This window comes from Trichosurus vulpecula, chromosome 8, assembly GCF_011100635.1.
Source record: "Trichosurus vulpecula isolate mTriVul1 chromosome 8, mTriVul1.pri, whole genome shotgun sequence".
Taxonomy (NCBI): Eukaryota; Metazoa; Chordata; class Mammalia; order Diprotodontia; family Phalangeridae; genus Trichosurus; species Trichosurus vulpecula.
Genome location: NC_050580.1, coordinates 132,614,451 through 132,635,021, shown reverse-complemented (window position 1 = coordinate 132,635,021; position 20,571 = coordinate 132,614,451). Strand labels below are relative to the sequence as shown.

The 20,571-nt window shown below is 38.2% G+C and overlaps 1 non-coding gene and 1 pseudogene across 1 annotated transcript; both read right to left on the bottom strand.

Annotated features, from left to right (window-relative positions):
- Window positions 1-13,712: 13,712 nt before the first annotated feature.
- LOC118830334 lies at window positions 13,713-14,258 on the bottom strand (annotated as a pseudogene).
- Window positions 14,259-14,364: 106 nt separating this feature from the next.
- LOC118830447 lies at window positions 14,365-14,471 on the bottom strand. The gene has a single exon (XR_005009081.1). It is a non-coding gene; the product is annotated as a U6 spliceosomal RNA (small nuclear RNA).
- Window positions 14,472-20,571: the final 6,100 nt, after the last annotated feature.

Genomic DNA, 20,571 nt, shown 5'->3' with positions numbered 1-20,571 from the left:
GTTTAAAACTGTTTTATATGTGTCATCTCATTTGATCTTTACAACAACCTTGTGGTATAGAAATTGTTAATTATACCAATTTTGCAAATGAAAAAAACTGAGGCTAAGGGATTAAGTGATTTCTTAAGGGCCACACAACTAGAAAGTATTAGAGGCTAGATGGAACTTAGGTCCTCTTGACTCCTGAGTCTGGCATTCATTCTAGTAGTCCATACTTTCTTCTTCACAACAAATGAACCAAACACAACTTCTTACCTACAACCCAATTCTAACTTGAGAGATAGTCTTTGAGATTGCTGTAGACTGCCAATTCATCCCCTTGTGGCCAATCTAGTAATGAGCCTGAGAGACCTGGGGCCACATGCAAGAAAAAAGAGTGAGTGGGACCCTAGTCTTAGAGATCAAGAGTAGGAAGAGATAACATATGCCATCTAGTCTCACAACCCCATTTTACAGATGAGAGAACTGAGACCCAGAAAGTTTAAGTGACTTCCCCAATGTCAGTCAGTTTGTAAACTTATAAGGTCATATTTAGGTGCCCTCATCTGATAGATAATTGTTTTCTTGTTTTCTCCCCTATTAGACTGTGAATTCCTGTAATGATAATTTAAATTTGAAGATCCTCCCATCCATTAATAGGCCTGTGTGACCTGCTTAAGTCACATGGAAGCCTAAGTCTCTTGAAGCCTGTGTGAGAGGAGCTTGCTGAATGGGTGGAGCAGGACGGGTGGAGCAGGGAGGGTGGAGCAGGAAGGGTGGAGCAGAGCTGAGGGGAAGGAAGGTGGTCAGAGCAGTTAGAGCTGAGGGAGGCAGAGGAAGCAGGCAAGCAGCTAGCTGTGAGTGTTTGTTTGTGAGAAGGCCTGAGCACGGGGAAGGCTTTGGGATGGTGGTGCTCCTTGCAGTGATGATGTGTATAAACTTCTTTGTTACTATGATGGATTCAGTTTTCTGGTGTTGGGATTTGGCTTTCAGGTGTTTGAATAAACATTTTGGTTCTGTCTTCCATGTGGAGAGTCTGTTATATTTTGCCATTCAGAGCTACGCCAGCATATTCATAGCCACCGTAGGTGCTATGATTATTGTGTTAGTGATACAATTCCTCAAGGGCGGGGACTGTCTTTTGCCTCTTTGTGTATTCCTAGTACTTAACACACAACATAGTCGGTACATAATTAAAAAAAAAAAAGGTTCATTGACTGACTGACTAAAAGATGAGGAAATTGAGACGCAGGGAGTTTAAATGACTTGGCCAATATCAGACAGGTAGCAAACATCAGAGATCATATTTGAACCTATGATTTGTTAGAGTAATGCATTAAAAAATACAGAAAAAGTGAGCAATGAAATGTGTATATGATTCAGGATCCAAGGTAAGGAAACATAGGCCTAGAAAAAAAAATGGCTTGCCTAAGAGAAAGTTGCAGAACCAGGATTTAAACCTTGGTCTTTGGGTTGTGAATCAGTAGTATTTTTTTTTACCCTTATTACACTGACTTCTAGAATTAGTCTACATGAAGACACTGTATTTGATTCAATCTTGTCCTAAAACTTTCCTATCTATATTCCAGGAAAATCAGGTATGATCCACTGAATGACTCTCCAAAAATTGTCGCTATAATAACCCCCAGATTCATCATTTGTCTTCCTTCCCACCCAGGGAGAGTGGTTTCTGTTGGGGCCTATTCTTGTATAAAGTTGTTCAGTTGTCCTGGTTCTTTATCCAGTTTGAGTGTTAAAAGGATAGCAAACCACAAATGGGCAGTGTCTGGAAGAGGTTAATAGAGAAGGAGTGTTTATATAGATAAAGGTAAAGAGAAATGAAAAAATAAAGTTATCATCTTGATGGCACAGGATGAGCCTAAACCTCGCTGGCAAAGAAGAAATGAGAATTGTCCTATTTTTTTCCAGTTTGAGTATAAATATTGATCAAATTCCCAAGATATCTGGTCAGTTCTCTGCCATATTTGCTTTTGCTTGCATGGACATGGCTTTTAGTTCAGCACCTTACAGCTTCTGGGATCTTGATGTCTCTTTTTGTTTCCTATAGGTAACAGTGAGTATTGGAAACCAGGGACAGGAAATTCTGACCTGAGATGATAAGGAAGTATGGCAACTTCTTCACCATCAGTTCAATGGTGTCCATAGTTTTAAAGGAGGTGGGAGGAAGGAGTGGGAAGAGGGTTGGGGGTGGGGAAGAACCCTTCTATTTCCTGATTTCTTATTTGGCATAGCAATTAAAACAAAATCGAAATCCAGAAAAAAAATTTAAAAAACACCAAACAAGGAGTATATAATTCTGGGGTCTTTATAGTTAAATCATTCCGCTATTGGTTAAATGAGCCCTGATGTTTTAGTTTGAACTTTAGCACAGTACTAAATTGTGTGCTTGACTCTAACAATGTTCTAAGATATAAGGCCATTTGACTGAGGTCATACTTAAGATAATAAAACTCTTTCTGATGAGGTTCATTTACATATTTGTTTTCCTTGCCCTGATTCCATTTTTTGTGTGTGTAGATTTACTGCAGTTGTTTACAGTGGTGGAATTTTTATGATCCAGGGTCACGCATGAGAATATTTACAATGTCAAGGATAAATGTGACCCCTATTTAAGCAGTGTATCCTGTTTCCAAATGAGATCCAAACCACGTTTATGATTTTAATACATTTACAAAGCACTTAATAAATGTTTATTTTCTGAAATAAGAAATACATAAACAGCTCTTGCATCGTTGAAACAGTGAACAGGCTTATTGTCTCCATGCCCACATTAGCATTGTAGATGGCTATTCATTTGTCAATATCCTTATCTTTGAAAGGAAGTATGGTCCTTATAGGATTTCTGTATTTCCAATCCAGTTTGAGATCTTTTGAAAGCAGCAGAGAAAACAAATAATGTTGTAAATAATACCTTAGTTAGAAAGTAGAGTGGGGGAGAATAGAGAAAGGAGAAGGAATAATTTCAAAGAAATCAAATTTTTCTTGCCCATACTCAGAGTGATGATGTTACTTATTAGAACTGTATATAACGTATAAGTTCAGGTGGGTATATGGATCAAGTGGGAGGAGAGGAAGTCCCACACTCTCATCCCTTTGCAAGTGGATTCCACAGATACCTTGGTGAGGAGGGCAAGATGGAAAGATCTCTTGAAACACAACAGGAAGATGTAACACATACGTGTGGCAATTACGTGAGAAAGCCATTAATTATGTTGTTTTCAATATCCTCTAAAAGGGTTGCCCACCCTTAACTACATATTTATACATATTTACTTGATAATCAATAAAGGAAAATGGCTGCATTATTTTGATTAAAATATCAACCCTCGATGTTACAATAAAATGAAATTTAAGAAGCTAGAAAAGGGGAGATAGCAGCTCTTGCTACCCTCCAGCCTATGATATATGATATTTTCAGGCTGCTAGGAGAGCAGACACATTAAGAAAATAGTGCTAATGATATTAAAGTACTTTACAAGGCTTGTTACTAAGAGCTGACAAACCTGTCAAGTGTATAATGTAGGAGGCTATCGTAACATTCTCAGAAAACCATACCTCTACCCCATTTCACTGCAATCTCCTAATAATGGAGCTGCTATAAATTCTAGCCAGCAATGGGACAGAGCCGTGGCTTCTCACCCCAATGTGAAGACATGATAAATATAAAAGAAAATGGCTGTCAGTTTTGGCGCCCGAACCTTATTACAAAGTCTTAATCTTACTGGCCTCAGCACCTTTTATCACCGCCTTGTTATGAGCTGATGGCTTTTTTATTTGCTGGGAGATGGAGGATGTGTCATTTGATGTCCTTTTATGTAGCCACTGCTCTGTCCTCTCATGAAAAAAAATTTTTATATGTTTATTACAGTAACCGATTAAATGCAAGACTCTTGCTCTTGGTACAGGTGCTTTGCTCTTAGGATTTAACAGAGACTGTATTTAAATAAGCCATTAAGAGTATTTATGTGAATGAGCCCCAAATAGGAAATTAATTTTTTTCTGCTCTTGAGACATATTTGCAATATTCATTGTTTATTATCATTATTATTGTTATTATTATTGGTCATTCTTCTTCCAAGGTCAGACGGAAACCCCTTGGCCTTGCATTTATTCTTTCTTTAAACACCAAGCTTTGAGGAAGGAGGCCCTGTAAACAAAGCCTGGCTCAAACTCGGCTCGGGTTCAATCAGTTTGATCCTTAAGATGAGATAAATCACAATTATCTAAATATTATTCTGAAATCTCACAGCTGACTTCCCATCTTCTTCATTTATGGCAAATAAGAGCCTGAACTTCACTTGAAACAATGACCCTGACAGAACCTCTATCCCCCGGAACTGCAGCAAAGTGCCGGCATCAGGTACTTAACGAAACATGACATTGATGGGTTGGTCTCAAGCTGTGGCCAGAGACTCCATCGCTAGATCTTATCCTCAATTTGTGTCCATAAAAAGGGGTGGCCTAGTGGGTTGACACAGAGAGCTTTACCCTTTTTGTTGTGTTTGCCAGCTGTGAACTAGACTCTAAGAGTAGGAAATCACTAATTTCCAGGCTGTTATTGAGTTGTCGGACCTGCTCTGGCTGTGAGTGTGTGCCCCTTGTGTACATTTCTGAAGCTGAATATCCACCCAAGGCCTTTGAATCCTTGAGTCAAAGGCCAAGTGTGCCACAGAGATTTATTTCTCTATTACTTGTAGGAAATGAGCAAAGTTCAGCCACATGGCTAGCCACTCTGCATATCTCCAAATCTCTGCAAGAGGATTTCCTAATACATGAAACCAGCAAAACTGATTGAAAAAATAAAAATTTCAGTCACATAGTTTTGTGTGACTAACAATTAACTTGTATACTAACGACGGACTAATATTTGGACTAATGACTTTGCTCTTTGACCAAATTAAACAATTGTTTTGTCATCATGACCATCATGACATAAGCTGTTGTTGTTCAGTCATTTCAGTCACATCCAAACTCTTCGTGACCTCATTTGGGGTTTTCTTGGGAAAGATACTGGAGTGGTTTGTCATTTCCTTCTCCAGCTCATTTTATAGATAAGGAAACTGAGGCAAACAGGGTTATACAACTAATAAGTATCTGAGGTCAGATTTGAATTCAGATCTTCCTGACTCCAGGACTCAGTACCCCCTAGCTGACCCATCATGACATATAGCAACAGATTTATTTTCCACATCATGCTCACTACGAGAAATTATGTGATATTAAGTTAAGGCTCATTGATCAGTGATGCCGTCCTTCTGTGCCATAGGGAAAATACTGAAAATCTTTTTCCCCCTCTGAAAATGTGGATATTCCTGTGTCTTGTAAACTACTAACCAAATGGCTGAAACCATAGAGTTAAAACCTCCCTCTGAGTCCTTTTAACACCTTGACTTTTAACTTGAAGTCTTTTACTGATGTGGTTCATGTGCTTAAAATGCAGCCTTTGGGATGAGTGGGCAATGGAACATCCCCTTGTGTGATTGTTACTGTAATAAGCCATTCGTGATTTGCCACTACACAAGAAAAAAAAAAAGCTGATGAAAAACCCAATACATTGGAAAAGGCAAATTGCTTGTCTGGAAATTTAATTAAAAAGGAAATAGCCCTCCCCATATAAAGGTTGGCAGTTCCTATCACAATCCTCCTCTTCCCTCCCCTCCCCAAGTACAAAAAGGACTTGCTAGTGAAATCCACACTGATGAATATTAATAGGAAAAAGCAGCCAATCTAAAAGCTCCAAAAGCTCCTGGCCCCAAAGAAGTAGAGACAAGGGTAATGTGTAAGGCAGCCTGGGTTACATCAGCCCCTCTCATCCACTTTCTCACTACTCTGAGGACACCCCTCTGCTTGCTGTAAGAGCTATTAGTTTTACATTTCTAATCCTGTTTCTGAAGAACTGATTAAACTCTAAGAAAATACTTAATGAAGGCAGATGACTTTAGCTCCCAATCACATATGCCCATGCATTTTGCATGTTTCTGTTAGTTACTTTCTGTGTTCCTTGGCAATCGCAGAGCTTGAATGAAAACCTTGGCTGAAGGTTATCCATTGACATTAGAATGTCAGACCTTCCTGAATAAACGGTTGACATGAGATCCTGTCTCTAAGTGCATCCTCAGAAAACCGCCATTGCCCTTTGCCGAGGAAAGTTAACATCATAAAGTGAGGCCTGCCTCTGACCAAATGGGAATGACATTGCAGATTAAGGGCTCTTTAAATTATGCATTTAGTTCAGACTCCTGGGGAGAGAGAATGTGAGACAAAGCGATGGCAGCAGACTTAATCTGTGTGGAGTTGCGAAAGCCAAAAGATGTTTTCAGGAAAACTTTTGCAGACATAAGAAGATGTATGGAAACTTGTATTGTTGTGGTATGTATCATCTAAGAATTGGAGGGAAAAGGTGAGAAGGAAAACGAACTTTAAAAAAAAAGGAACTTTAAAAAAAAAGGAAGACACATGTTTCTAGTGTTGGGTTTATTTTACATCTGTTTAACATCTGCATAGAATAGAAGAATTGGGAACTTTATTTCTCTCAACATTTAGCTCTATAAAAGCTTTCCTTTTATAGGTTCTCTAACTTACCAGACAATACAGACACATTCAGTATGTGGTTACTTGGCTATCAACCTTTTTTTAAATTATCTATCCACATGTCACTCAGCATCTGATTCACCAGTTTACTAGGTAGAAATATGGAGGTTTGTTTTAAAGTTTAAAAAAATACTTATTAAGCTATCAGCTTTTTTTTCCCAATTGATTGTTTATTCCCCTTAAAATTTTAACATATTTTAGTAACTCACATTTACATAACACCTCTGGATTTTCAAAGTACTTTCAGGCACAACCATGAGAGTTTAGCATTGTAAATGTCATTTTCCTCACTTTACAGATGAGGCAACTGAGTCTTAAAGAGGGGTTAGAGTTGGAGTTGAAATCCAGATCTTTCCTGGCTCTGAGTTCAACACTCTTGTTATTAATAATAACTAGCATTTATATAGTATTTTAATTTTGTAAAGCACTTTATAAATATTATCTTATTCGATCCTTACAACAATCTCATGAGCTAAGTGCTGTAAAATTAATACCTCCATTTTATAGATGAGGAAATTGAGATAGTCACATACCTAATAAATGTCGGAGACTGGTGTGTACTCAGGTCTACCTGACTCCAGATCAAGCACTCTGTCCTCTGTGCCTCCTAACTACTGCTGTGTTATGATGTATTTTTTTTCATCATATTTCTCCATTCTTATTTGTACTCAAGTGATATTTAGAAACTCCTAGAGAACAAGCTTTCCATCTCACTGACTGTTCTCTTCAGTATTTTTTGTCTTAAGCATTAATCTTAGTTCATATATCTGTACTTTCTTTTCTTAAGATTTGAATCATCCAATGAAAAACGTGATCTGGACAATATTTTTGTTTTATTAATCAAAGAACATCAGAGTGATAGGAGACATCAGTGAACATAGAGTCCTACCTTCTCATTGAATGAATGAATCAAGCAAACAAGCATTCGTTAAATACCTGCTGAGACCTAAAGAGATTATGAATGGTCCAAGGTCATATAGCAAAATTTCAAACGAAAAACTTTAATCTATTTTGATTATTTTGTTTTGGTTATTCTGAATAAAAACATATTCTCAAGAATTAATAGGATACTGCTAAGAAAAATGCTAAGTAGTATATTTTAGGTATATGTGTGTTATGAATATTCCTTTCCCCAGTTATGTGGGCATTACTATAATGGCATCTTGGTGTAATGGAATGAACCTGATATTTGGAGTCAGAAGAGACATTCAAGTCTCATCTCTGATCCATTATTGGTTGTATGATGATAAGCAAGTGATAATCTCTCGTATTCACATTTTCCTGAGGTAGCCTTTGTCAGGATACACACACACACACACACACACACACACACACACACACACACACAAACACAGAAAGAGAGAGAGCATCACTCAGACCTGGAGAGATATACTAAGGCCTTGCCATCCAAATGGCCACAAAGGAGAAGAAGGATCAGTGTCTTAAGGAAAAAAAAATCTCTTCACTGATACCCCAAGTCCATAGGTAAATTAGGACCCATAAGAGGAGAGAATTCATTGATATGACCAAGAAAATGAAAGATAATTTTCCTTAACATAGAAGTACTTGGGTCTGAACCTGTTCTGAACTTGTAGAATTAAGTAACCCTCTCATATCTTTAGCCTTCTTGCTTGTAGAGGAGCTGAATGTATTTAATGAGATGAATCAATATTTTCATCAGGGTAGAGCCTGATTTTTTTTTGGGAGTAGGGGGAAAGACGAGCCATAAAGATTATTATTGAAAGAGGATACCAAGGTGAAAATGGTCTGTAATATCAAGAGACAAAGCCCAATGAAACACGTGAAGCACCTTACATTATTGTTGTGAGAACTACCTGATGAGTGTAAAATATTTTATAAACCTTCAAGTACCATATAAATGGCAGCTATTATCATTACTACTACAAGTGTGATCTTAGGCAAGTTGCTTAGACTCTGTGTCCTTATTCTAAAATGAAGGGTTTTTGCTGATCCCAAAATCTTGTGACCACGGTCATATCATTACATCTTTCTCAACTTCTGTTTTCTTATCAGTAATAAATGAAGAACAATATAATAGTATTTGCCCTATTTCCTCACAGAGCTCTGGAATTTGGCTGTAATATTCCTGGGAATTTTTATTTTGGGATCTCTTTCAGGAAGTGATTGGTGGGTTCTTTCTATTTCTGTTTAATCCTCTGGTTCTAGAATATCAGGACAGTTTTCCTTGATAATTTCTTGAAAGAATGTTTATGCTCTTTTTTTTTAATCATAGCTTTCAGGTAATCCAATAATTTTAAAATTATTTCTCCTGAATCTATTTTCCACATCAGTTATTTTTTTCACTAAGAAATTTCACATTATCTTCTATTTTTCATTCTTTTGGTTTTCTTTTGTTTCTTCATTTCTCATAAAGTCATTAGCTTACATTTGCTCCATTCTAAATTTTAAGGAATTATTTTCTTCAGTACCTCCTTTTCCATTTGGCCAATTCTGCTTTCTAGAACAACATTCCTCTTAGCAAATAGGACTTGTGCTTAAGATTAACTGAGTTCTATCAGTATTCACTCAAGGTTGGAGCATTTTCATGAATTAGTTGGCCTAAGTTGGGTGGTTCTGAGGAAAATATATACACCTAAATGCCAGTTACATCACTTTAAAGGGACTGACACAATGAGATCTCCTGGTTATCTGGCCCCTGACACTTACTAGCTGTGTGACCTTGAATAAGTCACTTAAATCTTAAATCTTTGTTTGTCTCAGTTTTTTAAACTGTAAAGTGGGGGCACCTACCTCCCAGGATTATGGTGAGGATCAATGGCATGCCAATTACATGCCAACACACTATCATCATACTAACACAACCATGAAAACTGGCAACATGGCAATTACACGTCAACGACACACTAACACTTTACTATAAAAGCTGGCAATCCACCAACAACATGCTAACACTTTAATATAAAAGACAACACTCCAACACTCTAACACTTTAACATGAAAGACAGCAACGTGCCAATTACACACCAACAATATACTGTTTACTGTAAAAAAGGTCACATGCTGATTGCAAACCCCACATTCCAATCACATGCTAACAACACACTAATAACATGCTTTGAGCAGTTAAGCCAACACACTAATTATACGCTAACAGCAGTCAACATAATGGTAAAATTTTGCTGTCAGAGCTGGCAACATGCCAACAACATGCTAGTAAAGCCTGCAACACATTGATTACACAACACACCAATTACAAGCCAACACACTAACATGTTATCACTTCATCATGAAACCCGCATGTCAATTATGAGCCAACATCACACCATCATTTTACCATAAAAGAAGATTTACATCCCAATTACATGCTAACACATTACCGTGAAGACTGGCAACATACCAATTACATGCCAGCACTACACTAACTCTTAACTGCAAAAGCAGGCAAAATGCTAATTACATGACACAACATGCCAATTACACACCAACAACACACCGGCACTTTACCATAAAAGCAGACAACAGCCAATCATACACCAATCACATGCTAACACTTTACCACGAAAGTAGGCAATATGCCAATTATATGTCGACCTGCCAATTACATGCCAACAGCACACCAGTTGCATGTCAATGATATGACAATGCTTTGCCATGGCAGCTGGCAGCACACCAATTACATGCTAGCAATGTGCTAACACTTTAACACGAAAGTAGACAACATGGCAACTAGACACCAACAATTACACACCAACAACACACTAACTCTATTCTATTCTAACCGTATCATTCCACCAAAAACATAGTTATTGCTAAAAGTGACTACCTCTTTAAAACGACCAGAAGAGAGAAGGCTTATACTTGTGAATTATATGCATGCACTAGCACACTAATCATTATGTACATTTTAAACGCACAAATTTAGAAATTAAAAAGGACACCCACCTTGCAGTGTTGTTGTGAGGATCAAAAGACATAATATAAGTAAAGTGTTTTTACAGGTTTGAAAGTGTTATATAAATGCTAGCTGTTTAATTTGTCATCGTTGTTGTGTCCTCCTCCACAACCTCTCCCTACTTCAGGCTAAACACCCCTAGTTTCTTCATCCAATTTGAGGCATCGCCCCGAAGTTCTTCCCAGCCCTGCTCGTTGCCCTGTGGTTGCTTTCCTGATCATCAGTGTACTTGCTAAAATGTGGTAACAGACTCTGAACATAATACACCTGTTGTGGTCTGATAGGAGCAAAGGATGGCATATATCAGACCTGGTCTGATCAGAGCAGAAGACAGAAGAACTATCATCTTCCCAGTCTTGAATACTATGCTTTTCCTAATGAAGCCTGAATTTGCATTAGTGTCCATGGCTGGCCTATTACGCTATTGATTCATAATGAGCTACTATCATCTCAAGATCTTCTTCAAAGGAAATGCTATTTAGCTACACTCTCCTTTCTTGTACGTGTAAGGCTTTTGAAGGCGAGTGTAAGATTGTGCATTTAATTCAATTCAGCAAATATATATTAAACAACTACTGGAGTCCAGGTGCTTTGCTAAGCATTAGTGATACAATTAAAAAAAAAAAGAGTTCCTGTCCTCAGGGAGCTTATTTTCTGTAATAGGGATATAATTCATGTGCAGGTAAATAATGACAGAGTAATTTCAGGATAGAAATTCCAGCTGGGCAAATCAGGAAAGGCAAGACATAAAAAATGCCTGAGTTGACACTTACAGTAAGCTAGGGACTGAACTGGATGAAGACAAAGATAGCACATTCTAGAAATGAGAAAGAACATACACTAAGAAATGGAGCTGAGACACGGAAGGTGGAATTCAAGGAACAAGTAGTAAGTAGGCTTTTGGCTAGATGTAGAGTACATGAAATGGACTGAACAATAGTAAAGCCAACATACCATGTTTCATTCATTTCCTCTTTTATCTGCTAAAATAAAGGAGAAGCCTGGGGTGACGTATATGAAAACTTGCTACCTTGGTCTTATCGCATATCTACTTATCTCTTATTAAATTTCATCTTATTAGATGCAGCCTAATAGTCTTGCTTGTCCAAAACTTACTGGATTCAATTCTATCATCCAATATGTTAGCTATTCATCTCATCTTTGTGCTATCAGGAAATCTGACAAGCATGATCTCTATGCTTATACTTAAGTCATTGATAAAACTTGTAAACAGCCCAAGGCTATTTACATAAGCACAAATTCCTCCCCCATCCCCCAACCCCTAGAGGCCCCTTTCAAAGTTTACAGTGAACCATCTTCACTGACTACTTCTTGGGCCTAGACATTCAGTAAGTATTAAATTCACCTTATTAACTGTTGTCTTGCCCATCTCTCTCCATCTTTTCCAGGAGAATAGTATTAGAATCTTTGCCAAATTCTATGCTTAAATCACATAAACTGCACATTAACATTTCCTTGAGGAACCTGCAAAAAGTGAAATGTGATTTGTCTGGAATAATCTACTCTTTTTATTTTTTTTGGGTAAAGGAAGAACATAAAACTATTTATTGGCCACTGTTCACCAGTGTTTATAATAAACAATATACATTTGTGTAACATGGCAATGACTACAAAGTTGTTGTTGTTTGTCATTGTTGTTGCTGTTTCCTGACTCCCATGGAGCCGAGTGACCCAAATACTCAGAATGCTGGTCTTACATATTGAAGCAATGGGTTGGGATAAGGAAGGAAAACATGCACATGAGGAGTATAGAAGACTACACAACATGGATATGTTTGCTTCCCCATTTATGCCCATAGTGAGGAAAACACAATCCCACCCCTCACTCCCATCTCCCCTTCAAATGCCTGCCCTTTGGGCAGAATACTTAAGTTCCAACAGATAGAGATGTTACTACATGATTAAGAGAGAACCTTTTGGTTAGTAAGATAAGATGGGATGCCCTACTTTTTCAAATAGGAAGTCCAAGTTTTTCTCCTTGAAAATCAAGGTCAAAATGGGTCTAATTTTAACATTTTAGGTAACTGTTCAAACAAGTTCCAGCAGCATTTACCCATGCACATTTCTAACGTAGGATTGGGCAACGTCAACAATCAAGATGTCAGACACATGGGGAGGCTGCAAAAAAGCACGGCCACCCTTCCGCAAGTCCTATCAGACAGGGTTCTTGTCCACCCAGATCTGATCAACAAGGCTTTGGGGAGAGGACCCCTTTTGGATAAATGTGAAGTTATCAACTCCTGTGTGTATTTGGGGGCCGCATCTGCATCCACAGGGAAGATGCCCACCACCACCTTAACTGGGCCCAGACACTGAGCACTACCGTGAACACTCCAGCAAGATTGCAAAGTCCCTTCAAAATTATTCTGTTCTATACCAAAACAGTTAGTTTTTGGACAAGTGAAGGCAGCACATTTTCTGTCAGTGAGGAGAAAGAGGATCTTAGGCTCCCCAGAAATTAGTAATAATGGAAAATGGCTACCAGAAGAAACCTTTCAATGGATTTACCTCTAGGTGTAAAATGTAGCTTTTGTTAAGTTGGGCTTCAAGTGAATGTCAAAGTTCTATATGGACACATTTTCTGAAACAACTAACCATAGGCATATGTAGGAGGTAAACATTTCTTAGGATTCAGAAGAATGACTACAGAAGATATTTTATGAGTATTTATAAAGGATTTTTTCTCTACTGTGGAGGAAATTGATAATTCTACAGCATCAAATATTCTCTTCTTTGATAAATGTTAAGTAAATGCAGAAAACTTCTATTTACTTGTTCGGAGTTACCAGTTCTGTTGACGCAAATTAAAAACCAGCCCAAATGAAAAACAAACCAAACAAAAACCAAAACCTATTTTAAAGCCTACCCAATTCAGTTCTCATTAGATGTAGAAGGTGCTCACACTGCTAACAAATCAAAGAATGGAATCAAGATCCAGATCTGTCTATCCATCTGTCTGTCTATCTATCTGTCTGTCTATCTATCTATCTATCTGTCTGTCTGTCTGTGTCTGTCTGTCTATCTGTCTGTCTGTCCATCCATCTGTCTGTCTGTCTATCTATCTATGTCTGCCTAGATCTAGATATATAGATATAGATATATGTACGTCTACATGTATGTATATATGTGTATGTATTTGTATCTATGGATATACCAATGCAAACAATTATTGTGCTTCATCTTCAGGACAGGAGTGCCAGGTCAATCACTCCTCACAAAAGGCGATAACTACCTGAGGATATTTCTTATTTGTTTCTTTGGTGAGCACCAAGTTGGCCTTATCAGAATCTTTCTACTCCCTGAGAAACATAGCTCTCCACTGCTGTCAGGAGCACCAATGATTTGGTCTGCATCAAGGCCCCTTACAAAGCCCTAAAGCTTATCAGCAGACTTGCATTTCTTCTTTGACTTGTTATCATCTGACTTGATCTTGGATAAAGACTTTTTCTTGGCTCCATCTTTTTCTTTACCAACCTTCTGAGAATTCAGAAATGCTTCAATAACTCTGGACCATCTAAATTTTCTTTGGGTTCCCATGTATTGTCAGCATCTGTAAATCATTTCTGTTTTAAGAAATACTCCACTTTTCCATTCACACACTCGCTGGTCCAACACCTTCTCCATCACAAACTCCTCAGGCTCCATCTGCTTCTTCCACTTTCTTATTCTTGCCATTCTGTTTCTTTCCCATATTTTACAATGTAGTTTTATTAGAGGCCCCCCTTTTTTTGCAGATTTGAAGAGCTTTTACTAGAAAAATGCATGACAGTTAAAAGGACGTTTACATGAGAGAAAAAAAACCAGTTGAATTCAAGTTCAAAAATATGGAATGCTTCATGAATTTGTCTGTCATGCTTGCACGGGGGCCATACTAATTTTCTCTGCATCATTTCTATTATAGTATATGTACACTGGAATAACCTACTCTTGATGAACTCATGCTAACTCTTTGTAATCACTGCTTCCTTTTCTGGACACTTGTTAACCATTCCTTCATTTATATATTCTAAAATTTATTCCATTCTCTTCCCTTTTTTGAAAATGACATTTTTTTTTTCTGCAGCTCTGCAGCATGTTCTTCACGATATGTCAAAAATAATTGACAATGGCTCAGCATTCACATATCAACACTCAAGAACATAGCTCATCTAGACCAAGGAATTTCGACTCATCATAGGTATTCTCTTAGTGACTCCCTCTTTATCTTGTGTATCAGTACCCTATTAGCTATTAAAACTGACATGTGGAGAGCTGTAAGGTAGGAAAGGTATTCCTAATTAAGGATCTAAGAATCAACTGATGAGGAAGCTTACAGAACAGATTAAAGCAGGTGGTGAGGGAAGAGAAGCCATTTGTGGACCCAGACCATTAGACTGGAGAAGTGGGAATGGTGGTCAGGTTGGCAGTGGAATAGAAGTTTAATAGGCTAAGGCTATCATGACCTGACAGCTGTAGAGAATGTTGCAAAGGACTTTTGGGGAGGGGCGGTGACAACAAACAACAATCACATTATTATCATCATAACTAGTTTTTATATAGTACTTTAAGGTTTACTAAGCATTTTGCATACTATCTCATTTGATCCTCCAAAAAAACCCTGTGAGGTAGGTGTTATTATTATCCCAATTCAACACTTGAGAAAACTGAGGTTGAAAGGTTAAGTGACTTGCCCAAGGTTGCACAGCTAGTAAGTGTCTGAAGCTGGATTCAAACTCATATCTAACAGAACCCAAAAACAACTTTCTATCCACTGTGTTACCTAGCTAACTCTATAGGTAACATTCCCTGAAAAACTTTTTCTGTCCTTGACTATGACAGAAGTGGGTCTTAATATCTTATAAAATGCTCTGTCTCTCTGTGTCTCTCTCTTTCTCCCTCCCTCCCTCCCTTCTGTCCTCCCTCCATCTCCCTCTCCCTCTACCTCTCCTCTCTCTGTCTCTCTCTCTCTGTCTCTGTCTCTCTGTCTCTTTGTTTGTCTGTCTGTCTCTGTCTGTCTGCCTCTCTGTCTCTCTCTCTCTTTCTGTCTCTCTCTGTCTCTCTCTCTCTCTGTCTCTGTCTCTCTGTCTCTTTGTTTGTCTGTCTGTCTCTGTCTGTCTGCCTCTCTGTCTCTCTCTCTCTTTCTGTCTCTCTCTGTCTCTCTCTCTCTGTCTCTCTCTCTCTCTCTGTCTCTGTCTCTCTCTCTCTCTCTCTATCTGTCTCTCTCTCTCTGTCTCTCTCTGTCTCTCTGTCTCTTTGTTTGTCTGTCTGTCTCTCTCTCTCTTTCTGTGTGTCTCTCTCTCTGTCTCTCTGTCTCTCTGTCTCTCTCTGTCTCTCTCTCTCTGTCTCTCTCTGTCTCTTTGTTTGTCTGTCTGTCTCTCTCTCTCTTTCTGTGTGTCTCTCTCTCTGTCTCTCTGTCTCTCTGTCTCTCTCTGTCTCTCTCTCTCTCCCCTATCTACCATAGCAAGAACAGTATAAGAAGCTTCTTGGTTGATGGTTCTTCCTCTTCTCTAATGAATTGTATCTGTTCTAGCCAATCTGTTGCTTGTCTGGATTTGACCCACCACTCTCTTTTAAACCCTCGCTAGCTAAAGAAGCAAGGTATCCTAAGGGAGAGACAGGAGGAAGCGTGTTCTAGGCAAGTCAAATACTAGCCCTGATTCTACCCTGGCCCACATGATCACCATTGAGAGAAATAATGCCTGTGAAGGAGGGATCCATCTTCTTTGCAACCACCTGCACCAACCACTAATCAGCTACCACCAATAGGTAAGTCTAAGAGTTTTGGAAATGCCAGTGCCTTTTTGCCCACGAACACTGTTCCCAGCACTGACTAATTATCCTGGGTGTCAATAACTATGTAGTTCCTGGTCTGGCAATTTTGTTTTTAGAAATCCCTACTTCCTCAGCAATCACAAGTACCATAGACCCAGAATAGAGAGTTCTCACCACCAAAGACCTTAGCATTGTCAAATCGTTCAAAATCAGAAGCAGATATGACTTTACCAGATGAAATGATATTAAATAAGATCCATTACCATCTGGTTTGCCACTAAATCTAAGCTCTGTGAGACCTCTCTGACTTGCAGCTCAAACTTATTTTTTTTTTCAGCCAAGGAAAAAGACAAAGTTTATTAGGGATTCACCATAATGGGTTGTCTTAAGAAATCCCGCCCTTTGTGAAGCCTATTTTCACAAGCGGGCCAGATTCAGTCTATCTGAACTAGATTGAATCTGAGCCCCGCTCAAACTTCTGATATGGGTTGACTCACTGATTGAAATGTGACTCCCAAAGGGGGCAGAGCCAAGATGGCAGAGAAAAGGTGGCAACTTGCCTGAGCTCTCCCTCAAATCCCCATGAACACATTTAAATAATGCCATAAAACATTTCCTGGAGCAGCAGAACTCACAAAAGGACAACTTTAGCCAAAGACAACTTAGATGGTTGGCAGGAAATGTCTGTTGCACCTGGATGAGAATGGAGTGCAGTCCAGCAAAGGCCATGCCCACACAGCCCTGGCCACAACAAACCAAGAACAGGCCTTAGGAGCCACTGAATCACAACTACAGCAGCTGCTTCTGAAGGTTTCAGCTCATAGACAGTAAGGGGGTCAAACAACTGGTCAGAAAGAAATTACAGGGGTCTCTTTGTTACCACTGAGGCAGGATTCTGTTCCTTTGCCCATATTCAGATATAAGTCATAGTCTTGGGTGACAGTCCCAGGGTGAAGAGGAACACTAATACACCAGAGCTTATGGCCTCAGTGGATCAGGGACCTTAGTCACAGTTCCAGGGCAGAAAGAGTGTTTGTGATCACTCACAGATCAGAGTACAGGCCAGAAGAGTAGTAAACACACTTTCCTTACATGATACCACCTTGGAAAAACGGAAAACTTACAGGTCCCTAGCTTGGGACAGTACACCCTCCATCCTGGAAGCAGAGCCCTACTCGTTAAGAATTAGGTAATAAGCTGGGAAGATGAGCAAACAACAGAAAAAACAAACTCTGACTATAGAAATTTATTATGGTGACAAGGAAGATCAAAACACACACTCAGAAGAAGATACCAAAGTCAAAGCTCCTACATCCAGAGCCTGCAAAATAAATATAAATTGATCTTAGGCCATGGAAGAGCTCAAAAAGGATTTTGAAAGTCACGTAAAAGAGGTAGAGGAAAAATTGGGAAGGGAAATGAAAATGATGCAAGAAAAGCATGAAAAAAGAGTCAATAGCTTGGTAAAGGAGATACAAAAATATACTGAAGAAAATAACACCTTAAAAAACAGACTAAGAAAAATGGTAAAAGAGGTCCAAAAAGCCAGTGAGGAGAAGAATGCCTTAAAACACATAATTGGTCAAATGGTAAAAGAGGGACAAAAATTCACTGAAGAATAAAATTCCTTATAAGTGAGAATTGAGCAAACGGAAGCTAATGGCTTTATGAGAAATCAAGAAACAATAAAACAAAACCAAAATAATGAAAAAATAGAAGGCAATGTCAAATATCTCATTGGAAAAACAACTGACCTGGAAATAAGATCCAGGAGAGATAATTTAAAAATTATTGGATCATCTGAAAGCCATGACAAAAAAAGAGCCTAGATACCATCTGTCAATAAGTTATCATGGAAAACTAGAACCAGGGGGTAAAACAAAAATTTAAAGAATCCACCACTCACCTCCTGAAAGAGATCCCAAAATGAAAACTCCTAGGAATACTATAGCTAAATTCTAGAGCTCCTAGGGCAAGGAGAAAATATTGCAAGTAGCCAGAAAGAAACAATTCAAGTATCACGGAGCCCCAGTCAGGATAACACAAGATCTAGCAGCTTCTACATTAAAGGATTCGAATATGATATTCCAGAGGACAAAGGAGCTAGAATTACAACCAAGAATCAGCTACACAGCAAAACTGAGTATAATCCTTCAGGGGAAAAAATAGATATTCAATGAAATAGAGGACTTTCAAGCATTCTTGATTAAAAGACTACAGCTGAATAGAAAATCTGACTTTCAAATTCAAGACTCAAGAGAAGCATAAAAAAGTAAAGAGGAAAGGGAAATCGTAATGGACTTAATAAGGTTAAACTGTTTATATTCCTTCATGGGAGAATGATACTTGTAACTCATAAGAACTTTCTCATTATTAGGGTAGTCAGAGGGAATATATACAGACAGAGGGCACAGATATGAGTTGAATATGAAGAGATGATATTTTAAAAAAATAAAATTAAGGAATGAGAAAGGAGAGATAGAATGAGGTAAATTAACTCATATAAAAGAGGCAAGAAACAGCTTTTACAATTAAGGGGAAGCTGGGGAGGTGAGAGGGAGTGAGTGAACCTTAATTTCATCAAAATTGGCTCAAAGAAGGAATAACATGCACACTCAGTTGGGTATAGAATTCTATCTTACCCTACAGGAAAGTAAGAAGGAAAGGTGATAAGAAAAGGGTAGGTGAGGATGATAGAAGGGAGGAAAGATTGTGGGAGGAGGTAGTCAGAAGAAAAACATTTTTGAGGAGGGACAGGGTGAAAGGAGAGAGAGAAAAGAACAAACAGTGGCAGGATAGGATGGAGGGAAATACAGTAAGTAATAGTTACTGTAAAAAAATTTTGAAGCAAATTTCTCTGATAAAAGCCTCATTTCTCAAACATATAAAGAACTGAGTCAAATTTATAAAAATAAGAGCCATTCTCCAATTGATAAATTATCAAAAGATAAGAACGGTTTTCAGATGAAGTAATCAAAGCTATATATAGTCACATGAAAAAATGCTCTAACTCACTATTGTTGGAGAAGCGCAAACTAAAACAACTTTGAGGTACTACCTCATGTTTATTAGGCTAATAGGACAGAAAAGGAAAATGACAAATGTTGGAAGGGATATGGGGAAAATGAGACATTAATGTATTGGTGGTGGAGTTGTGAACTGATTCAACCATTCTATAGAGCAATGTGGAACTATGCCCAAAAGTCTATAAAACTATGCATACCCTTTGACTAGCAATACCACTACTAGGCCTGTATCAGAAAAGAATAAAAAAACAAAAAGGAAAAGGATCTATATGTACAAAAATAGTTACAGCAGCTTTTTTTCTTGTGGCAAAAAACTGGAAATTGAAGGGATATCCATCAATTGGGAAACGGTTAAACAAATTGTGCTTGTCATTGTGGTGGAATACTTTTGTGCTGTAAGAAATGATGCACAGGCTGCTCTCAGAAAAACCTGAAAAGACTTGCATGAGCTAAGGCAAAGTGAAATGTACTGTGTACAAAATAACAGCAATATTGTAAGATTATCAGCTATGAATGACTTAGCTATTCTCAGCCATACAATGATCTAAGACAGCTCTGAAGGACTTAGGATGAAAAATGCTATCCATCCCCAGAGAAAGATCTGATGGTGTCTGAATACAGATTGAAGTATAGTTTTGTTTTTTTTACTTTATTTTTCTTGAGTGTTTTTTTGGGGTATATGTTTTCTTTCACAACACGACTAATATGGAAATGTTTTGCATGACTACACATGTATAACATATATTGAATTGATTGCCTTCTCAAAGGTGTGGGGGTGAGGAATGGGGAAAGGGAGAGAATTTGGAACTCAAAATTTAAAAAAAAATGTTAAAAATTGTTTTTACATGTCACTGGGGAAAAATAAAATACTTAAAAAAAGAGAGGAAAAAAAAAGAAATGTGGCTCCCTTGAGAGCAGGCCTTTTTTGCTTTGTTATTGTATACCAAGAAACTAGAAAGTGTTTTGCACACCTTCATCGTTCAATCGTTTTCAATGGTGTCTGACTCTTTGTGATCCCATTTGGGGTTTTCTTGTCAAAGATATTAGAGTGGTTAGCCATTTCCTTCTCCGGGTCATTTTACAGATGAGGAAACTGAGGCAAACAGGGTTAGGTGATTTACCCAGGGTCACACAGCTGGTAAGTGTCTATTAATTGCTTATAAGGTGCAAAATAGGGCAGCTAGGTGATTCAGTGGATAGACTCCAGGCTTGGAGTCAGAAAGACTTGTCTTTCTGAGTTCAAATCCA